We start from the raw sequence: 22,389 nt of genomic DNA on the forward strand, positions 1-22,389 counted from the left end.
AAAGCCACAAAGGAAGTCACAGAAAAAAACTGACAGTTGGAACTTTAGGTTACTCCCAATTCCTCATTTTTTATTATTTTGCCCTGAAATTTGGCATGCAGCACCGGGTGACGATTCTACACGCCCAGGCCAAATTTCAGCTCAGTACGTCCAATCAGTTTTGAGGTGTAGCCCCTCAAACACCATGCCCCCATCTCAGAAGTTCCCTATGGGAGAATTCCGTTTGTTCGATTCAGCCTTAATATAAGGGCACGACCGTGCCCTTATAATATGTATGTATCTATCTATCTATCTATCTATCTATCGTATGTGTGTGTATATATACATCTATACATACATGCGCTAACACCTGGACATACACTGATGTACCCACACCTAATATCCATACATACACGCCCTGACACCTGGACATACACCAACATTCCCACACCTGCATCTATACATACACATGCTGACACCTGGACATACACCAACATACAAGCACCTGCATCTATATATACACGCGCTGACAAATGGACATACACCGACGTACCCACACTTGCATCTATACATACATGCACTGACATCCGGACATACAAGCACCTGCATCTATACATACACGCGCTGACACCTGAACCTACACTGACCTTCCCACACCTGCATCTATACATACACATTCTGACACCTGGACATACACAGACGTACCCACACCTGCATCTATACATACACGCGTTGACACCTGGACGTACACTGACGTACACACACCTACATCTATATATGCATGGATGCAAATGTGGGTACGTCTGTATATACGTCCAGGTGTTAGCATGTGTATGTATAGATGTTAGGTGTGGGTACATCAGTGTATGTCCAGGTGTCAGCACATGTATGTATAGATTCACATGTGGGTAAGCCGGTGTACGTCCACGTGTCAGCATGTGTAGGTATAGATGCAGGTGTGGGTACGTTGGTGTACGTTTAGGGGTCAGCGTGTTAATGTATAGATGTTGGTGTGTGTATGTCAGTGTACGTACAGATATAGGTGTGTGTGTGTGTGTGTGTGTGTGTGTGTGTGTGTGTGTGTGTGTGTGTGTGTGTATGTATGTATGTATATGTATAGAGGAAGGTGTGATACATACATATAACACATACATGATAGATACATACATATATCACACACACGATAGATAGGATAGATAGATAGAACACATACATACAAGTTAGATACATACATACATTATAGATACATATATATACACACACACACATACGATAGATAGATAGATAGATAGATAGATAGATAGATAGATAGATAGATAGATAGATAGATAGATAGATACATATATATATATATATCACAAACATATATGATTCATACATATATCACACACACATACATGATACATACATGAGAAAGACCTGGGATGGTGATGAGGCCAGGGCCCCCTGCTGATGTTGCGTTGAGGAAGGCAGTGTTCCAGGGCGGATGCCAGTCGGGGAGAGCGCCGCGCAGCCCGGGAAAAATACTGCTGAGGAGCTACATCTGGAAGAGCCCCTGGGAGGGAGAGTGCCACATGCCCCATCCTGCGCGGCAGACTCTGCAGGCCTGCACATGGGAAGGGAGGTCTCTGGCCACACGTACTCACCCTTCTGCTGAAGCCCCGCTGCTGTCCCCATCAGCGCTCTCCAGCGGGGAGCGGGTCCAGGATGAACCTCAACCTGTGAGAACTATCTTCATGATCAAGAGATCTCATATGCAAGATAAGTATGTGTTGGGATAGGGCTGGGGAGGGTGGCTGCTCGGGCACACCCCCGTCAAGTTAAGGAGATTTAACTGAGGAAGCACAAGGGAACTCTCGTCTGGGGACAACAACTGCAGGGAGACCACATCTTTTCAGATGAACATGGGAGGGCGGAAGGCTGCCTAATACTGAAGCACCCTCAGACATTAAACCATATGCAACAACTATTGCAAGCATTCCTGGGGGAAGGTCTGCAGCAGACGGATTTGCATACGGTGATGTCATCCAAGCAATGGGCCAAAGTTGGCTGGAACCCTCATCTGTATATGAAAAGAGAAAAGGGGCATGCAGGGCATGGCGGCCTTTTGCGGCGCTTGGATAACCCCAAGTTTGCATTAAACACCCCCACCCTCCTTCGGTGTGGGGCTCATGTTGGCCATGCCCAAGCCCCTGAAGCATTCAAGCTGATTTCTTGCAGCAGCTGGGCACTGTAACAGCTTCAGAGCTGCTCTACAAGACAAGTAAAAGGGTGTGGGCCCTGCAGCACCACCTGTAGTTTGCATACACACATATATAGGACAGCATCTCTTATATGCCCCAGGGTCAATAAAATAGTATCCTTGTCTAGGCTATCCATCCCCTCAGATAAGGTATTTGTCCATGCCGCTACAGCACTACACACCCAGGCCGACGCAATTGCCGGTCTGAGTAAGGTACCTGAATGTGTATAAATGGACTTCAGGGTAATCTCCTGTTTGCGGTCAGCACACTCTTTGAGGGTAGCTGTATCCTGGGACGGGAGGGCTACCTTCTTGGATAAGCGTGTTAATGCTTTGTCCACCCTAGGGGAGGATTCCCATCGTAACCTATCCGTTGATGGGAAAGGATACGCCATAAGAATTCTTTTGGAAATCTGCAGTCTTTTATCTGGAGATTCCCAAGCTTTTTCACATAACTCGTTCAGCTCGTGTGAGGGGGGAAAGGTTACCTCAGGCTTCTTTCCCTTGTACATATGTACCCTCTTGTCAGCGACGGGGTTCCTCTGTGATGTGCAAAACATCTTTTATTGCCATAATCATAAATCGAATGGATTTTGCCAATTTTGGCTGTAACTTTGCATCATCGTAATCGACACTGGAGTCAGAATCCGTGTCGGTATCTGTGTCAACAATCTGGGATAGTGGGCGCTTATGAGACCCTGACAGTCCCTGCAACATAGGATCAGGCATGGGTTGAAACCCTGACTGTCCCAAAGCTTCTGCCTTGTCTAATCTTTTGTGCAATGAGTTTACACTAGCATTTAAAACATTCCACATATCCATCCAATCAGCTGTCGGCGGAGACACCACATTCATTTGCTCCCGCTCCTCTCTAATATAGCCTTCTTCCTCAGACATGTCGACACACGTGTACCGACACACTTCACACACAGGGAATGCTTTTTCTGAAGACAGTTTCCCCACAAGGCCCTTTGGAGAGACAGAGAGAGAGTATGCCAGCACACCCCCCAGCGCTATATAACCCAGGAATAAAACAGTAACTTAATGTTTGCCCAGTAGTGCTGCTGTATGTAATTTGCGAATTATGTGCCCCCCCCCCCCCCCCCTCTTTTCAACCCTCTTGTCTAACGTGGTATAAGCAGGGTAGAGTCCGGGGAGCTTCCTCTCAGCGGTGCTGTGGAGAAAAAATGGCGCTGGTGAGTGCTGAGGGAGAAGCCCCGCCCCCTCAGAGGCGGGCTTCTGTCCCGCTTAAACTGTAAAATTGGTGGGGGCTTATACATATATAAAGTGCCCAGCTGTATATATGTTATATTTTTGCGAAAGAGGTTTATATTGCTGCCCAGGGCGCCCCCCCTGCGCCCTGCACCCTTACAGTGACCGGAGTATGTGAGGTGTATGGGAGCAAAGGCGCACAGCTGCAGTGCTGTGCGTTACCTCAGTGAAGATCATGAAGTCTTCTGCCGCCTCTGAAGTCTTCTTTTCTTCTCATACTCACCCGGCTTCTATCTTCCGGCTCTGCGAGGGGGACGGCGGCGCGGCTCTGGGACGGACGGCGAGGGTGAGATCCTGCGTACCAATCCCACTGGAGCTAATGGTGTCCAGTAGCCTAAGAAGCAGGACCTTGCAACTCAGAGAGTAGGGCTGCTTCTCTCCCCTCAGTCCCTCGATGAGGGAGTCTGTTGCCAGCAGTGCTCCCTGAAAATTAAAAACCTAACAAAATACTTTCTGTCAGAAAGCTCAGGAGAGCTCCTGAAAAGCACCCAGTCTCCACTGGGTACAGTATTGTTTTCTTTCAAAAATCCACTTCATTTTCTTTACCCTATTATTAAAATGGTAATTGACAAAAACAAACTACATTGTCACCAGAAGAGCAATACAAAATGTACAAGTGATATATTAAAATCATCTTTCCAGCTTGAATTTCAATGATGCATTGGGTCAACAATTTTGTGAGAAACATCTTCACCCTTAAATAAAGATTTTCTTAATTCCTTACCTGTGTGCTAATTAGATATCACCTTGTTTTCACATTAAACAGACTTCCACATGAGAAAGCAGCAAGGATGCAGTGGCGTTAATGTTTCCTGGTGTCAACCTGTATTATTTCAGTAGACATTGAAATGAGGATACATCTTGCTGCCTTTCCAATGAAGCAAGTTTAATTTAGTAATAGGTGAAAAACCATCCCTACAAAGGTGTTAATCAGAGACTTGGCTTTGTGGACACTTTTCAGAGAACAAATTTGTTAGCATAAAAATAAAGCCAGAAAATGAAGAGCTGTTTAATCACGCAATTTGATTTTTTTGCCAGCATATTTCTTTTTCTCTGCAACCCACTGCTAAATTGTGCTTCCTAGATGTTTTTATAAAATCACTGAATCAAATCTAACTCTGATTACATCAGAGAAGGCCAGGTACCCTACACCATAACAGGGGGTATGAAATTTGACTTGTCTACTTAAAGATCACCAAAATCTGATAACAAGGTCAATTACGTCCCTGGGTGGGATTGAACCACCAACCTTTTGGTTAATAGTCGTACACACTAACTGATTGCGCCACAGAGACACTTTGCAAAACAACATACTGACAAATGCTAATAAGCATTCATCTAAAACGTTTCCTAGAAAAACTTAAAAAAGTCAATAATCTGGAGAGTTTTTGTAAGATGTTTCTTCTATCAACCAACGAAGAAACACATTGGTACTTTCCCATGATGAGTGAGTGCTTCAGGATCTCTTGCACTTACATGTGCAGCAGAGTACAGCAATGGAAGCATGCTGGGCCCATAACCTAGAGGTAGGCAGCTTGAAACTATCCTCTGCTATATGCATTTTTTTGTTTGTTATTTCAAGTAATCCAAAACTGGGATTGATATTTTGGCTCTTTTATTTTTACTTAAAGTACAATAACTTTTACCATTTTAATTTGTTTTAATAGTATATTGACAGTATTGTTTTCTTTCAAAAATCCACTTAATTTTCTTTACCCTATTATTAAAATGGTAATTGACAAAAACAAACTACATTGTCACCAGAAGAGCAATACAAAATGTACAAGTGATATATTAAAATCATCTTTCCAGCTTGAATTTCAATGATGCATTGGGGCAACGATTTTGTGAGAAACATCTTCACCCTTAAATAAAGATTTTCTTAATTCCTTACCTGTGTGCTAATTAGATATCACCTTGTTTTCATATTAAACAGACTTCCACATGAGAAAGCAGCAAGGATGCAGTGGCGTTAATATTTCCTGGTGTCAACTTGTATTATTTCAGTAGACATTGAAATGAGGATGCATCTTGCTGCCTTTCCAATGAAGCAAGTTTAATTTAGTAATAGGTGAAAAACCATCCTTACAAAGGTGTTAATCAGAGACTTGGCTTTGTGGACACTTTTCAGAGAACAAATTTGTTAGCATAAAAATAAAGCCAGAAAATGAAGAGCTGTTTAATCACTCAATTGGATTTTTCTGCCAGCATATTTTTTTTCTCTGCAACCCACTGCTAAATTGTGCTTCCTAGCTGTTTTTATAAAATCACTGAATCAAATCTAACTCTGATTACATCAGAGAAGGCCAGGTACCCTACACCGTAACAGGGGGTTTGAAATTTTGACTTGTCTACTTAAAGATCACCAAAATCTGATAACAAGGGAAATTAGGTCCCTGGGTTGGATTGAACCACCAACCTTATGGTTAATAGCCGTACATACTAACTGATTGCGCCACAGAGACACTTTGCAAAAGCCCGTACTGACAAAGGCTAATAAGCATTAATCTAAAACGTTTCCTAGAAAAACTTTAAAAAGTCAATAATCTGGAGAGTTTTTGTAAGATGTTTCTTCCATCAACCAACGAAGAAACACATTGGTACTTTCCCATGATGAGTGAGTGCTTCAGGATCTCTTGCACTTACATGTGCAGCAGAGTACTGCAATGGAAGCATGCTGGGCTCATAACCCAGAGGTAGGCAGATTGAAACTATCCTCTGCTATATGCATTTTTTTTTGTTAATTAAAGTAATCCAAAACTGGGATTGATATTTTGTCTCTTTTATTTTTACTTAAAGTACAATAACTTTTACCATTTTAATTTGTTTTAATAGTATATTGACAGTATTGTTTTCTTTCAAAAATCCACTTCATTTTCTTTACCCTATTATTAAAATGGTAATTGACAAAAACAAACTACATTGTCACCAGAAGAGCAATACAAAATGTACAAGTGATATATTAAAATCATCTTTCCAGCTTGAATTTCAATGATGCATTGGGTCAACAATTTTGTGAGAAACATCTTCACCCTTAAATAAAGATTTTCTTAATTCCTTACCTGTGTGCTAATTAGATATCACCTTGTTTTCACATTAAACAGACTTCCACATGAGAAAGCAGCAAGGATGCAGTGGCGTTAATGTTTCCTGGTGTCAACCTGTATTATTTCAGTAGACATTGAAATGAGGATACATCTTGCTGCCTTTCCAATGAAGCAAGTTTAATTTAGTAATAGGTGAAAAACCATCCCTACAAAGGTGTTAATCAGAGACTTGGCTTTGTGGACACTTTTCAGAGAACAAATTTGTTAGCATAAAAATAAAGCCAGAAAATGAAGAGCTGTTTAATCACGCAATTTGTTTTTTTTTGCCAGCATATTTCTTTTTCTCTGCAACCCACTGCTAAATTGTGCTTCCTAGATGTTTTTATAAAATCACTGAATCAAATCTAACTCTGATTGCATCAGAGAAGGCCAGGTACCCTACACCATAACAGGGGGTATGAAATTTGACTTGTCTACTTAAAGATCACCAAAATCTGATAACAAAGTCAATTACGTCCCTGGGTGGGATTGAACCACCAACCTTTTGGTTAATAGCCGTACACACTAACTGATTGCGCCACAGAGACACTTTGCAAAAGTACATACTGACAAATGCTAATAAGCATTCATCTAAAACGTTTCCTAGAAAAACTTAAAAAAGTCAATAATCTGGAGCGTTTTTGTAAGATGTTTCTTCTATCAACCAACGAAGAAACACATTGGTACTTTCCCATGATGAGTGAGTGCTTCAGGATCTCTTGCACTTACATGTGCAGCAGAGTACAGCAATGGAAGCATGCTGGGCCCATAACCCAGAGGTAGGCAGATTGAAACTATCCTCTGCTATATGCATTTTTTTGTTTGTTAAAGTAATCCAAAACTGGGATTGATATTTTGGCTCTTTTATTTTTACTTAAAGTACAATAACTTTTACCATTTTAATTTGTTTTAATAGTATATTGACAGTATTGTTTTCTTTCAAAAATCCACTTAATTTTCTTTACCCTATTATTAAAATGGTAATTGACAAAAAAAACTACATTGTCACCAGAAGAGCAATACAAAATGTACAAGTGATATATTAAAATCATCTTTCCAGCTTGAATTTCAATGATGCATTGGGGCAACAATTTTGTGAGAAACATCTTCACCCTTAAATAAAGATTTTCGTAATTCCTTACCTGTGTGCTAATTAGATATCACCTTGTTTTCACATTAAACAGACTTCCACATGAGAAAGCAGCAAGGATGCAGTGGCGTTAATGTTTCCTGGTTTCAACCTGTATTATTTCAGTAGACATTGAAATGAGGATGCATCTTGCTGCCTTTCCAATGAAGCAAGTTTAATTTAGTAATAGGTGAAAAACCATCCCTACAAAGGTGTTAATCAGAGACTTGGCTTTGTGGACACTTTTCAGAGAACAAATTTGTTAGCATAAAAATAAAGCCAGAAAATGAAGAGCTGTTTAATCACGCAATTTGATTTTTTTGCCAGCATATTTCTTTTTCTCTGCAACCCACTGCTAAATTGTGCTTCCTAGATGTTTTTATAAAATCATTGAATCAAATCTAACTCTGATTACATCAGATAAGGCCAGGTACCCTACACAATAACAGGGGGTATGAAATTTGACTTGTCTACTTAAAGATCACCAAAATCTGATAACAAGGTCAATTACTTCCCTGGGTGGGATTGAACCACCAACCTTTTGGTTAATAGCCGTACACACTAACTGATTGCGCCACAGAGACACTTTGCAAAAGTACATACTGACAAATGCTAATAAGCATTCATCTAAAACGTTTCCTAGAAAAACTTAAAAAAAGTCAATAATCTGGAGAGTTTTTGTAAGATGTTTCTTCTATCAACCAACGAAGAAACACATTGGTACTTTCCCATGATGAGTGAGTGCTTCAGGATCTCTTGCACTTACATGTGCAGCAAAGTACAGCAATGGAAGCATGCTGGGCCCATAACCCAGAGGTAGGCAGATTGAAACTATCCTTTGCTATATGCTTTTTTTTTGTTAATTAAAGTAATCCAAAACTGGGATTGATATTTTGGCTCTTTTATTTTTACTTAAAGTACAATAACTTTTACCATTTTAATTTGTTTTAATAGTATATTGACAGTATTGTTTTCTTTCAAAAATCCACTTAATTTTCTTTACCCTATTATTAAAATGGTAATTGACAAAAACAAACTACATTGTCACCAGAAGAGCAATACAAAATGTACAAGTGATATATTAAAATCATCTTTCCAGCTTGAATTTCAATGATGCATTGGGGCAACGATTTTGTGAGAAACATCTTCACCCTTAAATAAAGATTTTCTTAATTCCTTACCTGTGTGCTAATTAGATATCACCTTGTTTTCGCATTAAACAGACTTCCACATGAGAAAGCAGCAAGGATGCAGTGGCGTTAATGTTTCCTGGTGTCAACCTGTATTATTTCAGTAGACATTGAAATGAGGATGCATCTTGCTGCCTTTCCAATGAAGCAAGTTTAATTTAGTAATAGGTGAAAAACCATCCCTACAAAGGTGTTAATCAGAGACTTTGCTTTGTGGACACTTTTCAGAGAACAAATTTGTTAGCATAAAAATAAAGCCAGAAAATGAAGAGCTGTTTAATCACTCAATTGGATTTTTCTGCCAGCATATTTCTTTTTCTCTGCAACCCACTGCTAAATTGTGCTTCCTAGCTGTTTTTATAAAATCACTGAATCAAATCTAACTCTGATTACATCAGAGAAGGCCAGGTACCCTACACCATAACAGGGGGTTTGAAATTTTGACTTGTCTACTTAAAGATCACCAAAATCTGATAACAAGGTCAATTACGTACCTGGGTGGGATTGAACCACCAACCTTTTGGTTAATAGCCGTACACACTAACTAATTGCGCCACAGAGACACATTGCAAAAGTATATACTGACAAGGGCTAATAAGCATTCATCTAAAACGTTTCCTAGAAAAACTTTAAAAAGTCAATAATCTGGAGAGTTTTTGTAAGATGTTTCTTCCATCAACCAACGAAGAAACACATTGGTACTTTCCCATGATGAGTGAGTGCTTCAGGATCTCTTGCACTTACATGTGCAGCAGAGTACAGCAATGGAAGCATGCTGGGCCCATAACCCAGAGGTAGGCAGATTGAAACTATCCTTTGCTATATGCTTTTTTTTTGTTAATTAAAGTAATCCAAAACTGGGATTGATATTTTGGCTCTTTTATTTTTACTTAAAGTACAATAACTTTTACCATTTTAATTTGTTTTAATAGTATATTGACAGTATTGTTTTCTTTCAAAAATCCACTTAATTTTCTTTACCCTATTATTAAAATGGTAATTGACAAAAACAAACTACATTGTCACCAGAAGAGCAATACAAAATGTACAAGTGATATATTAAAATCATCTTTCCAGCTTGAATTTCAATGATGCATTGGGGCAACGATTTTGTGAGAAACATCTTCACCCTTAAATAAAGATTTTCTTAATTCCTTACCTGTGTGCTAATTAGATATCACCTTGTTTTCACATTAAACAGACTTCCACATGAGAAAGCAGCAAGGATGCAGTGGCGTTAATGTTTCCTGGTGTCAACCTGTATTATTTCAGTAGACATTGAAATGAGGATGCATCTTGCTGCCTTTCCAATGAAGCAAGTTTAAATTAGTAATAGGTGAAAAACCATCCTTACAAAGGTGTTAATCAGAGACTTGGCTTTGTGGACACTTTTCAGAGAACAAATTTGTTAGCATAAAAATAAAGCCAGAAAATGAAGAGCTGTTTAATCACTCAATTGGATTTTTCTGCCAGCATATTTTTTTTCTCTGTAACCCACTGCTAAATTGTGCTTCCTAGCTGTTTTTTATAAAATCACTGAATCAAATCTAACTCTGATTACATCAGAGAAGGCCAGGTAGCCTACACAATAAGGGGGGGTTTGAAATTTTGACTTGTCTACTTAAATATCACCAAAATCCGATCACAAGGTCAATTACGTCCCTGGGTGGGATTGAACCACCAACCTTTTGGTTAATAGTCGAACACACTAACCGATCGCGCCACAGAGACACTTTGCAAAAAGTTCATACTGACAAAGGCTAATAAGCATACATCTAGAACGTTTCCTAGAAAAACATTAAAAAATAAATAATTTGGAGAGTTTTTGTAAGATGTTTCTTCCATCAACCAACGAATAAACACATTGGTACTTTCCCATGATGAGTGAGTGCTTCAGGATCTCTTGCACTTACATGTGCAGCAGAGTACTGCAATGGAAGCATGCTGGACCCATAACCCAGAGGTAGGCAGATTGAAACTATCCTTTGCTATATGCATTTTTTTTTGTTAATTTAAGTAATCAAAACTGGGATTGATATTTTTGCTCTTTTATTTTTACTTAAAGTACTATAACTTTTACCATTTTAATTTGTTTTAATAGTATATTGACAGTATTGTTTTCTTTCAAAAATCCACTTAATTTTCTTTACCCTATTATTAAAATGGTAATTGACAAAAACAAACTACATTGTCACCAGAAGAGCAATACAAAATGTACAAGTGATATATTAAAATCATCTTTCCAGCTTGAATTTCAATGATGCATTGGGGCAACGATTTTGTGAGAAACATCTTCACCCTTAAATAAAGATTTTCTTAATTCCTTACCTGTGTGCTAATTAGATATCACCTTGTTTTCACATTAAACAGACTTCCACATGAGAAAGCAGCAAGGATGCAGTGGCGTTAATGTTTCCTGGTGTCAACTTGTATTATTTCAGTAGACATTGAAATGAGGATGCATCTTGCTGCCTTTCCAATGAAGCAAGTTTAATTTAGTAATAGGTGAAAAACCATCCCTACAAAGGTGTTAATCAGAGACTTGGCTTTGTGGACACTTTTCAGAGAACAAATTTGTTAGCATAAAAATAAAGCCAGAAAATGAAGAGCTGTTTAATCACTCAATTGGATTTTTTTGCCAGCATATTTCTTTTTCTCTGCAACCCACTGCTAAATTGTGCTTCCTAGCTGTTTTTATAAAATCACTGAATCAAATCTAACTCTGATTACATCAGAGAAGGCCAGGTACCCTACACTATAACAGGGGGTTTGAAATTTTGACTTGTCTATGTAAAGATCACCAAAATCTGATAACAAGGTCAATTAGGTTCCTGGGTGGGATTGAACCACCAACCTTTTGGTTAATAGCCGTACATACTAACTGATTGTGCCACAGAGACACTTTGCAAAAGTCTATACTGACAAAGGCTAATAAGCATTCATCTAAAACGTTTCCTAGAAAAACTTTAAAAAGTCAATAATCTGGAGAGTTTTTGTAAGATTTTTCTTCCATCAACCAACGAAGAAACACATTGGTACTTTCCCATGATGAGTAAGTGCTTCAGGATCTCTTGCACTTACATGTGCAGCAGAGTACTGCAATGGAAGCATGCTGGACCCATAAACCAGAAGTAGGCAGATTGAAACTATCCTTTGCTATATGCATTTTTTTTGTTAATTTAAGTAATCAAAACTGGGATTGATATTTTTGCTCTTTTATTTTTACTTAAAGTACAATAACTTTTACCATTTTAATTTGTTTTAATAGTATATTGACAGTATAGTTTTCTTTCAAAAATCCACTTAATTTTCTTTACCCTATTATTAAAATGGTAATTGACAAAAACAAACTACATTGTCACCAGAAGAGCAATACAAAATGTACAAGTGATATATTAAAATCATCTTTCCAGCTTGAATTTCAATGATGCATTGGGGCAACGATTTTGTGAGAAACATCTTCACCCTTAAATAAAGATTTTCTTAATTCCTTACCTGTGTGCTAATTAGATATCACCTTGTTTTCACATTAAACAGACTTCCACATGAGAAAGCAGCAAGGATGCAGTGGCGTTAATGTTTCCTGGTGTCAACCTGTATTATTTCAGTAGACATTGAAATGAGGATGCATCTTGCTGCCTTTCCAATGAAGCAAGTTTAAATTAGTAATAGGTGAAAAACCATCCTTACAAAGGTGTTAATCAGAGACTTGGCTTTGTGGACACTTTTCAGAGAACAAATTTGTTAGCATAAAAATAAAGCCAGAAAATGAAGAGCTGTTTAATCACTCAATTGGATTTTTCTGCCAGCATATTTTTTTTCTCTGTAACCCACTGCTAAATTGTGCTTCCTAGCTGTTTTTTATAAAATCACTGAATCAAATCTAACTCTGATTACATCAGAGAAGGCCAGGTAGCCTACACAATAAGGGGGGGTTTGAAATTTTGACTTGTCTACTTAAATATCACCAAAATCCGATCACAAGGTCAATTACGTCCCTGGGTGGGATTGAACCACCAACCTTTTGGTTAATAGTCGAACACACTAACCGATCGCGCCACAGAGACACTTTGCAAAAAGTTCATACTGACAAAGGCTAATAAGCATACATCTAGAACGTTTCCTAGAAAAACATTAAAAAATAAATAATCTGGAGAGTTTTTGTAAGATGTTTCTTCCATCAACCAACGAATAAACACATTGGTACTTTCCCATGATGAGTGAGTGCTTCAGGATCTCTTGCACTTACATGTGCAGCAGAGTACTGCAATGGAAGCATGCTGGACCCATAACCCAGAGGTAGGCAGATTGAAACTATCCTTTGCTATATGCATTTTTTTTTGTTAATTTAAGTAATCAAAACTGGGATTGATATTTTTGCTCTTTTATTTTTACTTAAAGTACAATAACTTTTACCATTTTAATTTGTTTTAATAGTATATTGACAGTATAGTTTTCTTTCAAAAATCCACTTAATTTTCTTTACCCTATTATTAAAATGGTAATTGACAAAAAAAACTACATTGTCACCAGAAGAGCAATACAAAATGTACAAGTGATATATTAAAATCATCTTTCCAGCTTGAATTTCAATGATGCATTGGGGCAACAATTTTGTGAGAAACATCTTCACCCTTAAATAAAGATTTTCGTAATTCCTTACCTGTGTGCTAATTAGATATCACCTTGTTTTCACATTAAACAGACTTCCACATGAGAAAGCAGCAAGGATGCAGTGGCGTTAATGTTTCCTGGTTTCAACCTGTATTATTTCAGTAGACATTGAAATGAGGATGCATCTTGCTGCCTTTCCAATGAAGCAAGTTTAATTTAGTAATAGGTGAAAAACCATCCCTACAAAGGTGTTAATCAGAGACTTGGCTTTGTGGACACGTTTCAGAGAACAAATTTGTTAGCATAAAAATAAAGCCAGAAAATGAAGAGCTGTTTAATCACGCAATTTGATTTTTTTGCCAGCATATTTCTTTTTCTCTGCAACCCACTGCTAAATTGTGCTTCCTAGATGTTTTTATAAAATCATTGAATCAAATCTAACTCTGATTACATCAGATAAGGCCAGGTACCCTACACAATAACAGGGGGTATGAAATTTGACTTGTCTACTTAAAGATCACCAAAATCTGATAACAAGGTCAATTACTTCCCTGGGTGGGATTGAACCACCAACCTTTTGGTTAATAGCCGTACACACTAACTGATTGCGCCACAGAGACACTTTGCAAAAGTACATACTGACAAATGCTAATAAGCATTCATCTAAAACGTTTCCTAGAAAAACTTAAAAAAAGTCAATAATCTGGAGAGTTTTTGTAAGATGTTTCTTCTATCAACCAACGAAGAAACACATTGGTACTTTCCCATGATGAGTGAGTGCTTCAGGATCTCTTGCACTTACATGTGCAGCAGAGTACAGCAATGGAAGCATGCTGGGCCCATAACCCAGAGGTAGGCAGATTGAAACTATCCTTTGCTATATGCTTTTTTTTTGTTAATTAAAGTAATCCAAAACTGGGATTGATATTTTGGCTCTTTTATTTTTACTTAAAGTACAATAACTTTTACCATTTTAATTTGTTTTAATAGTATATTGACAGTATTGTTTTCTTTCAAAAATCCACTTAATTTTCTTTACCCTATTATTAAAATGGTAATTGACAAAAACAAACTACATTGTCACCAGAAGAGCAATACAAAATGTACAAGTGATATATTAAAATCATCTTTCCAGCTTGAATTTCAATGATGCATTGGGGCAACGATTTTGTGAGAAACATCTTCACCCTTAAATAAAGATTTTCTTAATTCCTTACCTGTGTGCTAATTAGATATCACCTTGTTTTCGCATTAAACAGACTTCCACATGAGAAAGCAGCAAGGATGCAGTGGCGTTAATGTTTCCTGGTGTCAACCTGTATTATTTCAGTAGACATTGAAATGAGGATGCATCTTGCTGCCTTTCCAATGAAGCAAGTTTAATTTAGTAATAGGTGAAAAACCATCCCTACAAAGGTGTTAATCAGAGACTTTGCTTTGTGGACACTTTTCAGAGAACAAATTTGTTAGCATAAAAATAAAGCCAGAAAATGAAGAGCTGTTTAATCACTCAATTGGATTTTTCTGCCAGCATATTTCTTTTTCTCTGCAACCCACTGCTAAATTGTGCTTCCTAGCTGTTTTTATAAAATCACTGAATCAAATCTAACTCTGATTACATCAGAGAAGGCCAGGTACCCTACACCATAACAGGGGGTTTGAAATTTTGACTTGTCTACTTAAAGATCACCAAAATCTGATAACAAGGTCAATTACGTACCTGGGTGGGATTGAACCACCAACCTTTTGGTTAATAGCCGTACACACTAACTAATTGCGCCACAGAGACACATTGCAAAAGTATATACTGACAAGGGCTAATAAGCATTCATCTAAAACGTTTCCTAGAAAAACTTTAAAAAGTCAATAATCTGGAGAGTTTTTGTAAGATGTTTCTTCCATCAACCAACGAAGAAACACATTGGTACTTTCCCATGATGAGTGAGTGCTTCAGGATCTCTTGCACTTACATGTGCAGCAGAGTACAGCAATGGAAGCATGCTGGGCCCATAACCCAGAGGTAGGCAGATTGAAACTATCCTTTGCTATATGCTTTTTTTTTGTTAATTAAAGTAATCCAAAACTGGGATTGATATTTTGGCTCTTTTATTTTTACTTAAAGTACAATAACTTTTACCATTTTAATTTGTTTTAATAGTATATTGACAGTATTGTTTTCTTTCAAAAATCCACTTAATTTTCTTTACCCTATTATTAAAATGGTAATTGACAAAAACAAACTACATTGTCACCAGAAGAGCAATACAAAATGTACAAGTGATATATTAAAATCATCTTTCCAGCTTGAATTTCAATGATGCATTGGGGCAACGATTTTGTGAGAAACATCTTCACCCTTAAATAAAGATTTTCTTAATTCCTTACCTGTGTGCTAATTAGATATCACCTTGTTTTCACATTAAACAGACTTCCACATGAGAAAGCAGCAAGGATGCAGTGGCGTTAATGTTTCCTGGTGTCAACCTGTATTATTTCAGTAGACATTGAAATGAGGATGCATCTTGCTGCCTTTCCAATGAAGCAAGTTTAAATTAGTAATAGGTGAAAAACCATCCTTACAAAGGTGTTAATCAGAGACTTGGCTTTGTGGACACTTTTCAGAGAACAAATTTGTTAGCATAAAAATAAAGCCAGAAAATGAAGAGCTGTTTAATCACTCAATTGGATTTTTCTGCCAGCATATTTTTTTTCTCTGTAACCCACTGCTAAATTGTGCTTCCTAGCTGTTTTTTATAAAATCACTGAATCAAATCTAACTCTGATTACATCAGAGAAGGCCAGGTAGCCTACACAATAAGGGGGGGTTTGAAATTTTGACTTGTCTACTTAAATATCACCAAAATCCGATCACAAGGTCAATTACGTCCCTGGGTGGGATTGAACCACCAACCTTTTGGTTAATAGTCGAACACACTAACCGATCGCGCCACAGAGACACTTTGCAAAAAGTTCATACTGACAAAGGCTAATAAGCATACATCTAGAACGTTTCCTAGAAAAACATTAAAAAATAAATAATCTGGAGAGTTTTTGTAAGATGTTTCTTCCATCAACCAACGAATAAACACATTGGTACTTTCCCATGATGAGTGAGTGCTTCAGGATCTCTTGCACTTACATGTGCAGCAGAGTACTGCAATGGAAGCATGCTGGACCCATAACCCAGAGGTAGGCAGATTGAAACTATCCTTTGCTATATGCATTTTTTTTTGTTAATTTAAGTAATCAAAACTGGGATTGATATTTTTGCTCTTTTATTTTTACTTAAAGTACTATAACTTTTACCATTTTAATTTGTTTTAATAGTATATTGACAGTATAGTTTTCTTTCAAAAATCCACTTAATTTTCTTTACCCTATTATTAAAATGGTAATTGACAAAAAAAACTACATTGTCACCAGAAGAGCAATACAAAATGTACAAGTGATATATTAAAATCATCTTTCCAGCTTGAATTTCAATGATGCATTGGGGCAACAATTTTGTGAGAAACATCTTCACCCTTAAATAAAGATTTTCGTAATTCCTTACCTGTGTGCTAATTAGATATCACCTTGTTTTCACATTAAACAGACTTCCACATGAGAAAGCAGCAAGGATGCAGTGGCGTTAATGTTTCCTGGTTTCAACCTGTATTATTTCAGTAGACATTGAAATGAGGATGCATCTTGCTGCCTTTCCAATGAAGCAAGTTTAATTTAGTAATAGGTGAAAAACCATCCCTACAAAGGTGTTAATCAGAGACTTGGCTTTGTGGACACTTTTCAGAGAACAAATTTGTTAGCATAAAAATAAAGCCAGAAAATGAAGAGCTGTTTAATCACGCAATTTGTTTTTTTTGCCAGCATATTTCTTTTTCTCTGCAACCCACTGCTAAATTGTGCTTCCTAGATGTTTTTATAAAATCATTGAATCAAATCTAACTCTGATTACATCAGAGAAGGCCAGGTACCCTACACAATAACAGGGGGTATGAAATTTGACTTGTCTACTTAAAGATCACCAAAATCTGATAACAAGGTCAATTACGTCCCTGGGTGGGATTGAACCACCAACCTTTTGGTTAATAGCCGTACACACTAACTGATTGCGCCACAGAGACACTTTGCAAAAGTACATACTGACAAATGCTAATAAGCATTCATCTAAAACGTTTCCTAGAAAAACTTAAAAAAGTCAATAATCTGGAGAGTTTTTGTAAGATGTTTCTTCTATCAACCAACGAAGAAACACATTGGTACTTTCCCATGATGAGTGAGTGCTTCAGGATCTCTTGCACTTACATGTGCAGCAGAGTACAGCAATGGAAGCATGCTGGGCCCATAACCCAGAGGTAGGCAGATTGAAACTATCCTCTGCTATATGCATTTTTTTTTGTTAATTAAAGTAATCCAAAACTGGGATTGATATTTTGGCTCTTTTATTTTTACTTAAAGTACAATAACTTTTACCATTTTAATTTGTTTTAATAGTATATTGACAGTATTGTTTTCTTTCAAAAATCCACTTAATTTTCTTTACCCTATTATTAAAATGGTAATTGACAAAAACAAACTACATTGTCACCAGAAGAGCAATACAAAATGTACAAGTGATATATTAAAATCATCTTTCCAGCTTGAATTTCAATGATGCATTGGGGCAACGATTTTGTGAGAAACATCTTCACCCTTAAATAAAGATTTTCTTAATTCCTTACCTGTGTGCTAATTAGATATCACCTTGTTTTCACATTAAACAGACTTCCACATGAGAAAGCAGCAAGGATGCAGTGGCGTTAATGTTTCCTGGTGTCAACCTGTATTATTTCAGTAGACATTGAAATGAGGATGCATCTTGCTGCCTTTCCAATGAAGCAAGTTTAATTTAGTAATAGGTGAAAAACCATCCTTACAAAGGTGTTAATCAGAGACTTGGCTTTGTGGACACTTTTCAGAGAACAAATTTGTTAGCATAAAAATAAAGCCAGAAAATGAAGAGCTGTTTAATCACTCAATTGGATTTTTCTGCCAGCATATTTTTTTTCTCTGCAACCTACCGCTAAATTGTGCTTCCTAGCTGTTTTTATAAAATCACTGAATCAAATCTAACTCTGATTACATCAGGGAAGGCCAGGTACCCACACCATAACCGGGGGTTTGAAATTTTGACTTGTCTACTTAAATATCACCAAAATCTGATCACAAGGTCAATTACATCCCTGGGTGGGATTGAACCACCAACCTTTTGGTTAATAGCCAAACACACTAACCGATTGCGCCACAGAGACACTTTGCAAAAAGTTCATACTGACAAAGGCTAATAAGCATTCATCTAGAACGTTTCCTAGAAAAACTTTAAAAAGTCAATAATCTGGAGAGTTTTTGTAAGATGTTTCTTCCATCAACCAACGAAGAAACACATTGGTACTTTCCCATGATGAGTGAGTGCTTCAGGATCTCTTGCACTTACATGTGCAGCAGAGTACTGCAATGGAAGCATGCTGGGCCGATAACCCAGAGGTAGGCAGATTGAAACTACCCTCTGCTATATGCATTTTTTTTTAATTAAAGTAATCCAAAATTGGGATTGATATTTTAGCTCTTTTATTTTTACTTAAAGTACAATAACTTTTACCATTTTAATTTGTTTAATAGTATATTGACAGTATTGTTTTCTTTCAAAAATCCACTTAATTTTCTTTACCCTATTATTAAAATGGTAATTGACAAAAACAAACTACATTGTCACCAGAAGAGCAATACAAAATGTACAAGTGATATATTAAAATCATCTTTCCAGCTTGAATTTCAATGATGCATTGGGGCAACGATTTTGTGAGAAACATCTTCACCCTTAAATAAAGATTTTCTTAATTCCTTACCTGTATGCTAATTAGATATCACCTTGTTTTCACATTAAACAGACTTCCACATGAGAAAGCAGCAAGGATGCAGTGGCGTTAATGTTTCCTGGTGTCAACCTGTATTATTTCAGTAGATATTGAAATGACGATGCATCTTGCTGCCTTTCCAATGAAGCAAGTTTAATTTAGTAATAGGTGAAAAACCATCCCTACAAAGGTGTTAATCAGATACTTGGCTTTGTGGACACTTTTCAGAGAACAAATTTGTTAGCATAAAAATAAAGCCAGAAAATGAAGAGCTGTTTAATCACTCAATTGGATTTTTTTGCCAGCATATTTCTTTTTCTCTGCAACCCACTGCTAAATTGTGCTTCCTAGCTGTTTTTTTTTTATAAAATCACTTAATCAAATCTAACTCTGATTACATCAGAGAAGGCCAGGTACCCTACACCACAAGAGGGGGTTTGAAATTTTGACTTGTCTACTTAAAGATCACCAAAATCTGATAACAAGGTAAATTACGTCCCTGGGTGGGATTGAACCACCAACCTTTTGGATAATAACCGAACACGCTAACTGATTGCGCCACAGTGACACTTTGCAAACTTACATTCTGACAAACGCTAATAAGCATTCATCTAGAACGTTTCCTAGAAAAGCTTTAAAAAGTCAATAATCTGGAGAGTTTTTGTAAGATGTTTCTTCCATCAATCAACGAAGAACATTCAAGCTGATTTCTTGCAGCAGCTGGGCACTGTAACAGCTCCAGAGCTGCTCTGTAAGGCAACTAAAAGGGTGTGGGCCCTGCAGCACTACCTGTAGTTCGCATTGTGCGTTGGAAGGCACAAAGTAAGCAGACGGGAGAAGTCAGGATAGTGCGCAAGGGCATAGAAAGGAGCGGCTCAAGAAAAGAGAAGTGGAAACAGACAGCAAACTAGGCTGGAGAGAGACCTGAGACAAAGAGATCTGAATTATATGAGAGCCGACCAGGGGAAACACAAATTATGCAGTCGAGTTTCCCACATTTGGGGAAATCGCAGGAGCAGCACACCCAGAGTGCAATGGGTGAGCCTTGCCCTGGGAGAAGCACCTTCCTGATCATAGTATCTCACCTGGCAGGTAAATAGGAGTTGGGCTAGAGCTGGGGAGGGTCGCTGCTCGTGCACCCCCCTGTCAAGTGAAGGAGATCCAACTGAGGCAGCACAAGGGAACTCTCGAAAGAAGAACAAGGCTAGAGGAAGATCTGAGACAAAGAAATCTGACTTTTACCAGAGCTGACCAGAGGAAAGCACAAACACAGTCCCCCACTACCACAAATAATGCAGTTGAGTTTCCCACATTTGGGGAAATCACAGGGGTCAGCATACCCAGAATGCAATGAATGAACCTCACCCTGGGAGAACAATCTTCATGACCATGGTATCTCCTATGCAAAATAAGTATGATTTGGGATAGGGCTGGGGAGGGCCGCTGCTCAGGCACATCTCTGTCAAGTAAAGGAGATTCAACTGAGGCAGCACAAGGGAACTCTCATCTGGGGACAACAACTGCAGGGAGAACACATATTTTCAGATGAACATGGGAGGGCAGAAGGCTGCCTAATACTGAAGCACCCCCAAACAACAAACCAAATGCAACAACTAGTGCAAGCATTCCTGGGGGAAGGCCTGCAGCAGATTGATTTGCATATGGTAATGCCATCCAAGCAGTGGGTCAAAGTTGGCTTCAACCCTCGTCTGCATATCAAAAAAGAGAAAAGGGGCGTGCAGGGCATGGCGGCCTTTTGCGGCGCTTGGATGACCTCTAGTTCGCATTAAACACCTCCACCCTCCTTCGGTGTGGGGCTCATGTTGGCTATGCCCCAGCCCCTGAAGCATTCAAGCTGATTTCTTGCAGCAGCTGGGCACTGTAACAGCTCCAGAGCTGCTCTGTAAGGCAAGTAAAAGGGTGTGGGCCCTGCAGCACTACCTGTAGTTTGCATTGTGCATTGGAAGGCACAAAGTAAGCAGACGGGAGAAGTCAGGATAGTGCGCAAGGGCATAGAAGGGAGCGGCTCAAGAAAAGAGAAGTGGAAACAGACAGCAAACTATACTGGAGAGAGACCTGAGACAAAGAGATCTGAATTATACGAGAGCCGACCAGGGGAAACACAAATTATGCAGTCAAGTGTCCCACATTTGGGGAAATTGCAGGAGCAGCACACCCAGAGTGCAATGGGTGAGCCTTGCCCTGGGAGTAGCACCTTCATGATCATAGTATCTCACCTGGCAGGTAAGTAGGAGTTGGACTAGAGCTGGGGAGGGTCGCTGCTCGGGCACCCCCCTGTCAAGTGAAGGAGATCCAACTGAGGCAGCACAAGGGAACTCTTGAAAGAGGAACAAGGCTAGAGGAAGATCTGAGACAAAGAAATCTGACTTTTACCAGAGCTGACCAGAGGAAAGCACAAACACAGTCCCCCACTACCACAAATAATGCAGTCGAGTTTCCCACATTTGGGGAAATCACAGGGGTCAGCATACCCAGAATGCAATGAATGAACCTCACCCTGGGAGAACAATCTTTATGACCATGGTATCTCCTATGCAAAATAAGTATGATTTGGGATAGGGCTGGTGAGGGCCGCTGCTCGGGCACATCTCTGTCAAGTAAAGGAGATTCAACTGAGGCAGCACAAGGGAACTCTCATCTGGGGACAACAACTGCAGGGAGAACACATATTTTCAGATGAACATGGGAGGGCAGAAGGCTGCCTAATACTGAAGCACCCCCAAACAACAAACCAAATGCAACAACTAGTACAAGCATTCCTGGGGGAAGGCCTGCAGCAGATGGATTTGCATATGGTGATGTCATCCAAGCAGTGGGTCAAAGTTGGCTTCAACCCTCGTCTGCATATGAAAAGAGAAAAGGGGCGTGCAGGGCATGGCGGCCTTTTGCGGCGCTTGGATGACCCCTAGTTCGCATTAAACACCTCCACCCTACTTCGGTGTGGGGCTCATGTTGGCTATGC

General features: G+C 38.6%; 4 non-coding genes and 1 pseudogene across 4 annotated transcripts; all 5 read right to left on the reverse strand.

The window, feature by feature from the left end:
* Positions 1-18,729: 18,729 nt before the first annotated feature.
* TRNAN-AUU (transfer RNA asparagine (anticodon AUU)) lies at positions 18,730-18,803 on the reverse strand. The gene has a single exon. It is a non-coding gene; the product is annotated as a tRNA-Asn (tRNA).
* A 1,561-nt stretch (positions 18,804-20,364) lies between these two features.
* On the reverse strand, positions 20,365-20,506 carry LOC134995091 (U1 spliceosomal RNA; annotated as a pseudogene).
* A 152-nt stretch (positions 20,507-20,658) lies between these two features.
* Positions 20,659-20,822, reverse strand: LOC134995077 (U1 spliceosomal RNA). The gene has a single exon (XR_010197962.1). It is a non-coding gene; the product is annotated as a U1 spliceosomal RNA (small nuclear RNA).
* Positions 20,823-21,495: 673 nt separating this feature from the next.
* Positions 21,496-21,658, reverse strand: LOC134995092 (U1 spliceosomal RNA). The gene has a single exon (XR_010197975.1). It is a non-coding gene; the product is annotated as a U1 spliceosomal RNA (small nuclear RNA).
* Positions 21,659-21,810: 152 nt separating this feature from the next.
* Positions 21,811-21,974, reverse strand: LOC134995084 (U1 spliceosomal RNA). The gene has a single exon (XR_010197968.1). It is a non-coding gene; the product is annotated as a U1 spliceosomal RNA (small nuclear RNA).
* Positions 21,975-22,389: the final 415 nt, after the last annotated feature.

The sequence above is a fragment of the Pseudophryne corroboree genome, unplaced genomic scaffold (genome assembly GCF_028390025.1).
Source record: "Pseudophryne corroboree isolate aPseCor3 unplaced genomic scaffold, aPseCor3.hap2 scaffold_1363, whole genome shotgun sequence".
Lineage (NCBI taxonomy): Eukaryota > Metazoa > Chordata > Amphibia > Anura > Myobatrachidae > Pseudophryne > Pseudophryne corroboree.